This window comes from Gekko japonicus, unplaced genomic scaffold (assembly GCF_001447785.1).
Source record: "Gekko japonicus isolate JY-2015 unplaced genomic scaffold, Gekko_japonicus_V1.1 scaffold3644, whole genome shotgun sequence".
In the NCBI taxonomy this organism is placed as follows: domain Eukaryota; kingdom Metazoa; phylum Chordata; class Lepidosauria; order Squamata; family Gekkonidae; genus Gekko; species Gekko japonicus.
In genome coordinates, this window is record NW_015161519.1 from 7,819 (window position 1) to 20,050 (window position 12,232).

General features: G+C 46.9%; 1 pseudogene; it reads right to left on the reverse strand.

The window, feature by feature from the left end:
* Window positions 1–2,726: 2,726 nt before the first annotated feature.
* LOC107125789 overlaps window positions 2,727–12,232 on the reverse strand; it is a 21,561-nt pseudogene continuing 12,055 nt past the window's right edge.

Below are 12,232 nucleotides of genomic sequence, written 5' to 3' on the forward strand. Positions count from 1 at the left end.
ACTCTTTGAGTGCGATTCTCCAATCAGTTCCCTATTCACCTAACTATCCCAGAGTCCAGTCCTACAGGCCCCTGGTTTACCCTTCAGAACATCATGGGGAACCCTGTCAAAAGCTTTACTGGGATCCAGGTAAACAACATCAGCAGCATTCCCTCGATCTACAGGTCCAGTACCTTGACAAGTGGCTTGGTGTAGATGACTCACAGGCAATATACCCGCTAAGCTGTGGAGTCTTGTGAGCAAAAATTCCACTTTTTGAGCTACTGGCATTAAAGTTGTGAGCGAGCACTTTGGCTGCTGCATAAATTACTTTGCACTGGAGCCCTCCTTCCTGAGCTAAGGCAAGAATGTGTGAGCTGGAGGCTAAAAAACTGTGAGCTAGCTCACACTAACTCAGCTTAGAGGGAACACTGCTCACAGGTGGTGGGAGAAAAGGGCTGGTTTAGGGGGTCTGGTCATGGAGAGGTGGCTGACGAATCTGTGGAGGGTTCATGATTTTTGTGGTGGATTGAGCTAGTGTTGAGGGCAGTGGCTCCAGTTCCTTGGAGAGTTTATATTCTACATATATGTTTAAGGGGAACCTCTCTAAATGGGGAGGAAACCCTGCTTCACATGCAAAAATGCTTCCACAGCTGTAGAGAAAAATGTTGTTGATTGAGTTTAGCGACAAAGTGTATTTTCAGAGGGAAAAGTACTACTTCTGCTGAGGAGCAGGGGGAGGGAGATGGACAGGAAAAGGTTGTCTAAGGTGGGAGGCAGACTGAAGGTGGATTACACATACTGAGTTGTTACAGCCGACCAAATGGGGACATTCACACTGCTCCCCACCTACCAATGAAAAGATGCCACAAATCACGGGTACATGGGAGAGTTGGCATTAGCAAATTTTACCAGTTCTGGGGTCCAAATTAAAGTAAAGGTAAAGGTTCCCTTGCTCGAAAGCCAGTCGAATCCGACTCTAGGGTTGCGGTGCTCATCTCCGTTTCAAAGCCGAAGAGCCAGCGCTGTCCGAAGACGTTTCCGTGGTCATGTGGCCGGCATGACTAAACAACTTAAGACTTTTGCTTCAAAAATTCTGTCTCTGTTTAGGAGAACGTACATCAGTGAACACCTCTATTCTGGAATAAATCTTCATATATCAAAAGCACCTTCTCAGCTTACAGATACACACCTAACCAGCACACTCAAGGTTGCTACAGCACAGACACTGACTCCAGATGCTGACGCAATAATTCAGAAAAACAGAGGTCAGTTATTAAAGACTCTAAAATACTGTAAGGCTATTACTTATTAAACATGTTTGTATACTGAGTAAAAAATGATATTAATTGGATTTGCCTATGTCCTTTCTAAAGTTTATGTCTCTAGTACCTGGCCTTATGCTGTATGGCACATAGGGCCAAGCCAGACAAATTGAAATTTATGTCATATCTCTGTAAGAATTGAGTTCGACATCTCCCCCTGGGCTAAGAAGTTACAGGGCTTTTCCTTTTGTCTAAGGACATTTGCCCAAGGCCATGTGATGTGAGCCAGTTTGGTGTAGTAGTTAAGTGCACAGATTCTAATCTGGGAGAATCGTGTTTGATTCCCCACTCCTCCACTTGCACCTGGCTGGCTGGCCTTGGGCAAGCCGTAGCTCTGATAAGAGCTTGTGACGTCCCCATATGTGGGGAGATCTGGTTTTACTTTAAAAGTGTTCCTTTTATTTTATTTTACTGGGTATTCCGGCTGCCACCAGGAAATTTTAAAAGGATATCCAAACCTTTATGCTTTCTCTATTTCTGGGTAGGTATGTCGAGGGTTTAAGGCGTTCGAGGTACTATGTGTTTCCTGGGAAGAATTTCTTTCAGAACTGGTATCTTAAATAAAAGTAGATTTATTGATATTTCACACACTTTTCTCTCCCACTGTCAGGGATCTGGGCATGTAACATTGTAACACTTTTCCCTTCAGGCCATATACGGTTACTGTTTCTTTATACGTCAACTTTTCATAACACACACAAGACTTCTCTCTCTCAGACCTTAAAACGAACAAACTGCTTAACTCTTTTACTACACAGAACCAAATTATCCCACACAGGGATGAGTCTCCTTCAACTCATACATAGCTTAACTGGCTTAACTGAACATCAACTGTCTTTATCAACAGTCATCTCACTAACTGACCCTCTTGATAGACATTCAAATCCTCCACACAACATCCATTCCAAATCCCCTCCCCCTCTCTGTCACTCACCAATCATATCACTTGCCTGACTCCAGCACTCTAGATTATCATCACAGCCATGCAAACCAAACTTTTAAAGCCACACACACACAGTTAAACATGAAATCATTACAGAGCTGTTCTTGAAAAAGAGCAGTTTCTGTCAGAACTCTCTCAGCCCACCTAACTCACAGGGTGTCTGTTGTGGGGAAGGGAAAGGAGTTTGTAAGCCGCTCTGAGACACCTTTGGGTAGTGAAGAGCGGGGTATAAATACAATCTCTTCTTCTTCTTCTTTTGCGGGTTCTTCAATGCTGTTGAAGCTAGCACAAATCTCTTCCCACGATCTGAGGACTCAAAAGGCTTCTCACCTCTGTGGGTTCTTAGATGAATTTGAAGAGTGCCATTCCGAAAGAATCCCTTCCCACACACTCTAAGCACACAAAAGGCTTTCCCCTGTGTGAGTTCTTAGATGTTTTTGAAGAGTGCCATTCTGACGGAATCTCTTCAGTCACTCTGGTCATTCAAAAGGCTTCTCCCCTGTGTGAGTTCTTAGATGAGTATGAAGACTCCTACTCCGACTGAATCTCATCCCACACTCTGAGCATTCAAAAGGCTTCTCCCCTGTGTGGGTTCTTAGATGAGTATGAAGACTGCTACTCCGACTGAATTTCTTCCCACACTCTGAGCCTTCAAAAGGCTTCTCCCCTGTGTGGGTTCTCAAATGTTCATCAAGAGACCTACTATGACTAACTTTCTTCCCACATTCTAAGCATTCAAAACGCTTCTCCCCTGTGTGGGTTCTCATATGGTCTTGAAGACTGGTATTCTCATGGAACGTCTTCCCACACTCTGAGCATTCAAAAGGCTTCTCCCCTGTGTGGGTTCTCAAATGTTCTTGAAGGCTGGTATTGCGACTGAATTTCTTCCCACACTCTGAGCATTCAAAAGGCTTCTCCCCTGTGTGGGTTCTCAAATGTTCTTGAAGGCTGGTATTGCGACTGAATTTCTTCCCACACTCTGAGCATTCAAAAGCCTACTCCCCTGTGTGGGTCCTTAGATGAGTTTGAAGACTTCTACGCTGACTGAATCTCTTCCCACATTCTGAGCATTCAAAAGCGTTCTCCCCTGTGTGGGTTTTCAGATGAGCTTGAAGACTGGTATTATGACTGAATCTCTTCCCACACTCTGAGCATTCAAAAGGCTTCTCCCCTGTGTGGGTTCTCAGATGTTCTTGAAGACTGGTATTGTGACTGAATTTCTTCCCACACTCTGAGCATTCAAAAGGCTTCTCCCCTGTGTGGGTTTTCAGATGAGCTTGAAGACTGGTATTATGACAGAATCTCTTCCCACACTCTGAGCATTCAAAAGGCTTCTCCCCTGTGTGGATTCTCACATGTACTTGAAGATTGGTATTCTGACTGAATCTCTTCCCACATTCTGAGCATTCAAAAGGCTTCCCCCCTGTGTGGGTTCTCAGATGTTTATGAAGACTGGTATTATGACTGAATCTCTTCCCACACTCTGAACACTCAAAAGGCTTCTCCCCTGTGTGGGTTCTTAGATGACTTTGAACATGGCTACTGTGACTGAATCTCTTCCCACACTCTGAGCACTTAAAAGGCTTCTCCCCTGTGTGAGTTCTCAGATGAGTTTGAAGACTGCTACTCCGACTGAATCTCTTCCCACACTCTGAGCATTCAAAAGGCTTCTCCCCTGTGTGGGTTCTCAGATGAGTTCGAAGACTGGTATTATGACTGAATCCCTTTCCACACTCTGAGCATTCAAAAGGCTTCTCTCCTGTGTGGGTTCTCAGATGAGTTCGAAGACTGGCATTATGACTAAATCTCTTCCCACACTCTGAACACTCAAAAGGCTTCTCCCCTATGTGGGTTCTCAGACGTTCTTGAAGACTGGTATTCTGACTGAATCTCTTCCCACACTCTGAGCACTCAAAAGGCTTCTCCCCTGTGTGGGTTCTCAGATGTGTTTGAAGACTGGTACTATTGCCCTTTCTTCCATCCAAGAACATCATTCCACTCTCTGAACAGATAGAGGGCTTCTTTCCTGAATGAATTCTTTGGTGTTGAAGGAGGTGTGATTTCTGTGAGAAGCTCTTGTCACAGTCTGAGCAGCTATGAGGTTTCTCTCGTGTATGTGTTCTTAAATGTCTAAGGAACTCTGCTCTGCATATCATGATCTTTTCACACTCCAGGCACTGATGGGTTTTCTTTCCACTGTGCATTCCAAAATGGACATTATATTGCGTTTGATCGGAGAAATTCATTCCACACTCCAAGCACTTGAATGTTTCCTTCAACATGTGAACTACTTCTTCGAAATCCTGTCCAAGGCGAGGAATGGAGTTATCCCTCTTCTTCACCCTGTGGCTGACTTTCTGCCTCTTAGGACTGCCTTGAATCCTCACGTTTCTTTTCACCTCTTCATTCTTGACTTTATCTGACAATAGATGATGCAGTTCCTCATCCACATCATTCTTCTGATCATCCCCTGCTGGAAGAGAGAGAGAGAGAGAGAGAGAGAGAGAGAGAGAGAGAGAAAAAAAGGGGGGGAGGAGAGGGGGGGGGGGGGGGGGGGGGGGGAGAGACTGTTAGAATCCACACAAGGAGGTCTTATCTGCACCTGAAGTTCCAGCCACACCCCAAATATTTCTTCCTGCTGGGCACTGAAGTGGACAATCAAATACACTTTCAAAGTACATTAAGCTTCCTGCATCAGAGACGCTTGGTGTGGACTCTGACCATTTCTATGGCTCCCCACTGGCGTGACTTCTTTGATGAGAAGTAAGGGCTCTTTTCCAAATGCAGCTCCAAGGAAATATACAGTTTCTCTCCTAAGGGAATTTACAGCCACAAAATGACATTTATTCTATGATTGAAATTCTTTGCAAAGGCCACACCTCCATTTTTGTTTTTCCTAGAGTACATGCTCTGGTTAGGATGGAGACCTTTGTTCCTTCTTATTTTGACTGACCTTTCTTCTTGGACTGAGATTTCACAGAACCCCCCCCCCCCTTGGCAAGGAATGGGCTTGCAGGATCCTAAGCCTATAACAGGGCGGCCTACAGGTTCTAGGGAGGCCTAGTGACTCCAGGGAAGCCTGTGCTAGAGTAGCTCTCAGGGCCTACATTTCCCAGGTCTCCTTTGGACACTGTGGTTGATTCCCCATTTCACCACATGCAGCTGCTCGTGTGACCTTGGATCAGTCACGGTTCTCTCAGATCTCTCTCAGCCCCACCTACCTCACAGGGTGTCTATTGTGAAGGGTAGTCAAGGAGAGGATATAAATCAAATCTCTTCTCTTCTTCTTCTTTACTGTGCTCATTTCCCCTACATGTCACTGAATTACAGTTCTTGTTATATCTCTTTAATAGAAATAGTTTGTTATTCTTCATCGGTCCTCACGTCACGTTTGGTCATTTAGAAGAGGAAACCTACTGGAAACGAACTGTATTAAAGGAGTAGGGTGGAAGCTTTAGGCCTTCTCGAGGAGACCCATACCAGAGTGGTGGCAGCCATAAGAGAGCTTTTCTAGCCACTACCCACGACAGGGCTTCTCCCTCCTCTTACCTGCGTGGCTTCCCTCCTGCCTTGCTCGTCGTTGGAGAAACCTGAGTATCGGACCACGCGGATTAGACAGGTATACCTGGCTTTCCTCTCTCTGTCTTTTTCTGTGGCATATGCTGTCCTGCCTCAAAGGGGTGGAAGGGAGTTAGCCTTTGGGAAGGAGTTGGTCGCTTGCCTCTTGGGGAGACGGGAGGTTGCTGCAGTGCTGTCTCTATCCTCTTGTGGCTCAACCAACTGTGCTTCAACTGAGCACTTCTCTCTGTGTTCACTGGGCGCACGATTCCACCCTCTTGGGGTGAGGACTGATCCCCCTCACCACAACAGAGGGTGCTGTGTGGTGTGGCTTGAGTGAGTTCCCCTTGGGTTGCAGTGTTAACTGGTGGGACTCCCTACTGCAGCCCACCCCTGCAAGGTAGAACAGCTCCAAAGAAAGCATTCAAACCCCTCTCCGCCTAATAGCAAGGCCTGAAGGCGTCCATGGGAAGTCTGCAGGAAAGGGCTGGTGTGCCTTTGGCCTTGTCTAGCAGGGCTGTTCTTAGGGGAAAACACACACACCCCAATTCCCAGGAATATGCAGTATTCAAGGACAGTGCGGCCACTCAACAGCCACAAATTACCTCAGCCCCAGAAGGAGCTTCTGAGCCTCCAGATTCCAGGCCCCAGAAGGCCTCTCTCCCTCCTTACCCAGCAGGCTTGATAAGTCTACCAAACCAAGAGCTGATAAGAAGGGAAGAGGAAAGGTCCCCTGGGTATGCCTTGCCCGTTCCCTTGACATAACTGTCATAGACACCCACTTGCAGCCATTTCATTCGGGAAGGGGGGTGAGAGAGAGGGAGAGAGAGACAGAGACCATTCTTATATGGGGAAGGAAAGAAATCCAGGAAGAGTAAAAAAATTTCGGGAAGGACGGCACCATGGTCAGTAACCAGTCCAAGGCGCAGTGGATCTTGTCCGGACTACAGTCAGAGTGGAGGACCATCATCCCATCTGGGGAAGGGGATCTTGTAAAGGCTGAAAACTGAGAAATTGGGATCTGGCTCCTTCCAGAGTCTTTCTGATGGACCCTCAGCTTCGCCTCGGCCCCAGGCCAAGACACCCTCTCTGGCTTGGTTGATGGCCACAACACTGGCCTCACTTGCTCTTGCATCCGTGGGGTGTCTTGCACCGCTTTACGTGGCCATGCTGAACAACACTTTCACGGCCGCCCTAACTTCTCAAGGCACCCAGTGGCAACCAAGTAGAAGGGCAGGCCTCACAAACATATATTGCTGTTCAATATTTTCATTCCTGCATCACCCCAATGGCAGCAATTCCCACCTTCGGCACCTATGAAAGATCCTTACCCAGAAAAGCCACGCTCCCGTAGTTCTCCCGCATGACTTCGCTGTAGAGAGCTTTTTGGCCCAGATCCAGCAGGGCCCACTCTGCCACAGTGAAATACACGGCCACCTCCTCAAAGGAAAATGGAGACTGAAAGAAAAAGCAGATTGCCTTGTCAAAGATCATGCCAGGCAGGGACTACACTCTTGACGGGGGTATTTCATCAGGGTGCAGGATGTAGAGCTTGGTATGTGTAAAAGCAGTGCTGTTCAGAGCCTCTCTGCCTCAAAAAGCAGGAGCGAAAGTGTCCCTGAGAAAGGAGTGAGGGTCCTGGCTATCCCGTTCATCCCCCTTTACCTGGCCCAGACGTCGAGCAGCTGTTTCCACTTCTCTGCAAATAGAACGACTTGATAACGTCTCTTCACTGCCTGCAAGGGAGACAAAATTGGAAGGAGGAATTTTAGCCTCAAATTCCTATTTTGTTTGTCTCAATCCTTCTTAAGCATCCCCGTTCCCATGAACTTTAGGAGGTTACAAAAGCCGCCAACACATTTCAGACTCCTGTGAGACTTGGAATGTGCCCTGGAGCTCTAATGGTTGCAGCATCCCTGCTGGATCAGACCAAAAGCCTTGACCTGGCATGACCTTCTCCCACCTTCTGGGCCTTCTTACTCATCTTGAAGTCTGGAATGGCAGAAGAAAAAGTTGCCTGGAAATCGCATGGTATGATACGTTGCCACCCATGGGGCTGATGCTCTGACTTCACATCCAGGTATTTGGCCGGACAAGACATGAAAATCACACCATGTCCACCCCATGCTCTGCCCTCAAACCTCATAATCCAGTGTCCTCTTTCTGACCATGTGTGAAGTGCTGTGAAGTCACAGCTGACGTACGGTGCCTCCACTTATTCAGGGGGAACAGACATTCAGAGGTGGTACGCCATTGCCTGCCTCTTGCATGGCCACCCTGAATTTCTTTGGTGGTCTTCCAGTCCAGAAACTAAGCAGGGCTGACCATTCTTAGCTTCTGAGATCTGATGACATTGGGCTAGTCTGGGACATCCAGGTCAGGAGAATAGGGAGGTTCCATTTATTCACCATGGCTAATAGGTGCACTGAGATTTGCTTTCCTTTTCTCTTTTGAGCCACCTTGGGTCTTTCTAATGGAAGGAAGGTGAAATATGCATATTTCAATTAATATAATAATATAAATTATATATTATTATATTATTTATTATTATTTTATATATTGTGATATAATAATTATATTATTACAATATTATTTTAAAAATGTAACTGATCTCCATGAATCGGTATACTCCCCTTTAAAATGGAGTGGCCATCACTACATCCTAGGGCACTGTTTCCCAGAACTTCATTTTATGTACTCTGCAGAGTTATCTCCCTTTTCTCCTGTCCTGAACCTTCTGCCAAACAGCTTCACTACGTGCCCCGATCCCATCTGGGCAGGAGGCTCCCTTACCGCTTGACAGGGCATCTTGGGCATGCTCCTGGGCCTGCACCCTCTGACCTTCCTCTGACGGAGCTCCTTCTGCCTCAGAGAACGTTGCTTCCACCTTCAGGGATCCTCCCCACATCTGAAACAACAGCAAGGGAGAGTGGTAAGAGAAGGAATGGAACAGGCCGAAGAGATGGATCCTGACACACTACCAAACTCCTAATCACTGACTCCACCACCAGAGCGGCTTTAACCATGGGACAGAACCAGGGTTGGGTTTTCTTCCCAGCCTAGTGAATGATCTAGAGGTAGAAGTATTGAAGAAAAGATGGGGAAAATACACTGAAGAATTATTTTAAAAAGAGATGAAAGGAGGACAGATTCCTTTCAAGAAGTAACTTCTGAAGAAGGTAGAGTTTTAGAAAGGAAAGCTACACTGAGAACAACTGGGAGACACAAATCACCAGAGGGAGATGGGATATCCGTAGAGCTATTCCAAACCACAGAAAAGGAATCCATCAAAATCTTAACAAGACTATGCTAACAAAGATGGGAAACAAGGCAATGGCCCACAGACTGGAAGCACTAACTTTACATCCCAGTTCTGAAAATTGGAGACATAAAAGACTGTAGCAACTATCGGACCATCGCATTAATTCCTCATGCAAGTAAGTGATGTTCACCATTTTACAACAAGTATTGTTATCATATTATTGAAAGAAAAATGCCAGATGTTTAAGCTGGATTCAGAAAAAGAAGAGGCACTCGAGATCATATTGCACATTTACACTGGTTAATGGAGCGTAGGAGAGAATTTCAATAATTGCTATATGTCGGAAGTGATTGATGGCAGCTAACACACACACACACACAGAATTGCCTGGCAGGAAGCCTTAGGATGAGGTCGTTGTTTGAACTGAGTGAGTGAAGACCCCTCACCTGCTGTGTCTGCCTCTCCTCCTCTGCCTGACTCAGGAGGAACCCTTTGGCCAGGGCCACTGCCTGGGAACTGGTCTCCGGCCCGCATCCTCTGACCCAGCACTGCACTTCCTGGGGCAGGATGGCCAGGAACTGCTCCAGGATCACCAGGTCCAGGATCTCCTTCTTGGTGCGCCTCTCTGGCTCCAGCCAGTGCCTACAGAGTCCATGGAGCTGGCTGCAAACCTCTCGGGGCCCATCAGCCTCATGGTAACGGAACTGCCGGAATCGTTGGCTGCGTACATCTGTGGTCACAATGTCCTGAACCAAGATCTCTGGCACAGCTCTTTTCCCAAATTCAGCACCACTCCCTGCTTCAATGGGATGGGGACCTTTCCTGGATGTCTTGCCAGTTTCAGGGCCTTCTGGGTCCTTCTCTTCCATCTCCTTCCTCTTGGGTTGCCTCTGACTCTGGAAAGACACTCCTATTCACCTGGCTGTGAAGAGGGAGAGGGAAAGATATCAAAAAGGCAAAAAGAAAACAGTACAGAATGGAGTTACATCACTGACCCTTGTGAAGAGACACCTAAGGATTACCCCAGTGGATCAGGAGTGTCCTTGTTGTAGTTTGCAGATCAGAATTAATATCACTGTGTTATATTACATATAACTGTTTTTAAGATACGCCTGTTTGGACATTCAGGCAACAAAAACAACACTATTTGGCTTTTTAAAGATCTATTGCAGATGTTATGAGCTTGGCTTCCGATTTCTGGGGATCTGTCTGTCTAGTGGGTACATTTCAAGGTAAACTGGAGCCCAGGGCCAAGCAACTGGACCAAGCAACCTTGCAGATAGCCCCTTAATAGTCCCGAAGGGCTGGGCCAATATCAGAGGGGAAGGGGCAGAGGAGCGTCAGGCCTCTCCCGGTCAGGGCAAAGGGGCTGCTGGGTGAAGAGATGAAGGAGGAGGCAGTGATGCGGTAGAGCTCCTCAAGAGCTTCCTGGCTGTTGTGGTTAGTGTGAATAAACTGAAAGTAACTCCTGGAAGGACAAATGTAATGCTGTTTGAGAAGGCAGATGTCTTGAAGGACATTATGCTCCCCACTTTTGATGGGGTTCAGCGAACCCTGCCAACTCAGTTAAGAGTTTTCATGTTATACTGGACCCAACATTATCGCTGGAGATGCAAATTAATGTCGTTGCAAAAATCCCTTTCTCTCAACTTCCCAACTCAGCCTAGTTTGAAAAATAGCCCTTTCCCTTGATACATCTCATCTGGCCACCAGGATCCATGCCATGGTGACAGCGAGAGTAGACTAGTTCAATGCACTGTACGTTGGTCTCCCCAGAAAGCCAATGCAGAAACTCCAGCTGGTGCATCTCAGCTCTTATCAGAGAAGAAGAAGAGGAAGAGATTGGATTTATCCCCCGCCCTTCACTACCCAGGGGAGTCTCAGAGCGGCTTACAATCTCCTTTCCCTTCCCCTCCCCACAACAGACATCCTGTGAGGTAGGTGGGGCTGAGAGCTCTGACAGAAACTGCTCTTTTTCAAGAACAGCTGTTATCAGAACTATGGCTTGCCCAAGGTCATCCAGCCAGGTGCAAGTGGAGGAGTGGAGAATCAAACCCGGTTCTCCCAGATTAGAGTGCGCGCACTTAACCACTACACCAAACTGGCTCTCACTAAGAGAGCTAGATCAGGAGCTAGAGGGAGCAGGCATATTACTGTGGTTCTGCAATCCCTCCACTGGCTGGCCTGTACACGTGCCCTTTCCGTTATGGCCCCCGTGAATGAAGAAGAAGGAGAGTTAAAAGGAAGCCCTTGTAGCACAGCGGAAATGTCAAGAAGAAGAACAGTTGAAGTTTTATACCCTGCTCTTTCACTGTCGTAAGGTGCCCCAGAGCGGCTTACAATCACCTTCTCTTCCTCTCCCCACAACAGACACCCTGTGAGGTGGTTGGGGCTGAGAGAGTTCTGAGGGAAAAAGTCTTATTGAGTGAATAAGTTTTATTCAAGGTATAAGCTTTCATGTGCAAACATACCACATGGAATGGAACTCCATCAACCTTATGAAGAAATTTGCACAGCAACAGGCTGATTTTTTCCTTTCTTACAAAATGCAAAAAGGAATAGTCCTTCTGACTATTATATATTATATAGCACACAAAAGCTTATGGCTTGAATAAAACTTTGGCTTATAGGTCCCACTGGACTCAAACTTTGTTCTATAATTAATGTATAGAACTGCAGATGGGTGGGAGCACTGGCCCAAATGTGGAATATTTGGGGCAGCCAACCAGCACTTGTGATCACCCCTGGGCCTCCCTCGGCCCTCCATGGCTCTGAATGTATTTTGATTTTACAAAAGTCGGATCCTGCCTTTCAGCCCCTGCAAGGGACACTATGGTGGTGGCTATTTATTTAATCAAATTTATAACCCGCTCCCTCTCCCTGGAATGGGACTCGGGGTTACTTCCACCATTTTCAAACGCACCCGATAAAACAGTAGAAGAAGAAGAAGAAGAGAAGAGATTGGATTTATACCCCGCCCTTCACTTGGAGTCTCAGAGCGGCTTACAAACTCCTCTCCCTTCCCCTCCCCACAACAGACACCCTGTAAGGTCGGTGGGGCTGAGAGAACTCTGACACAAACTGCTCTTTTTCAAGGACAGCTGTGCCAGAGCTTGTGACTGACCCAAGGTCACATCAGCAGGTGCAAGTGGAGGAGTGGGGAAT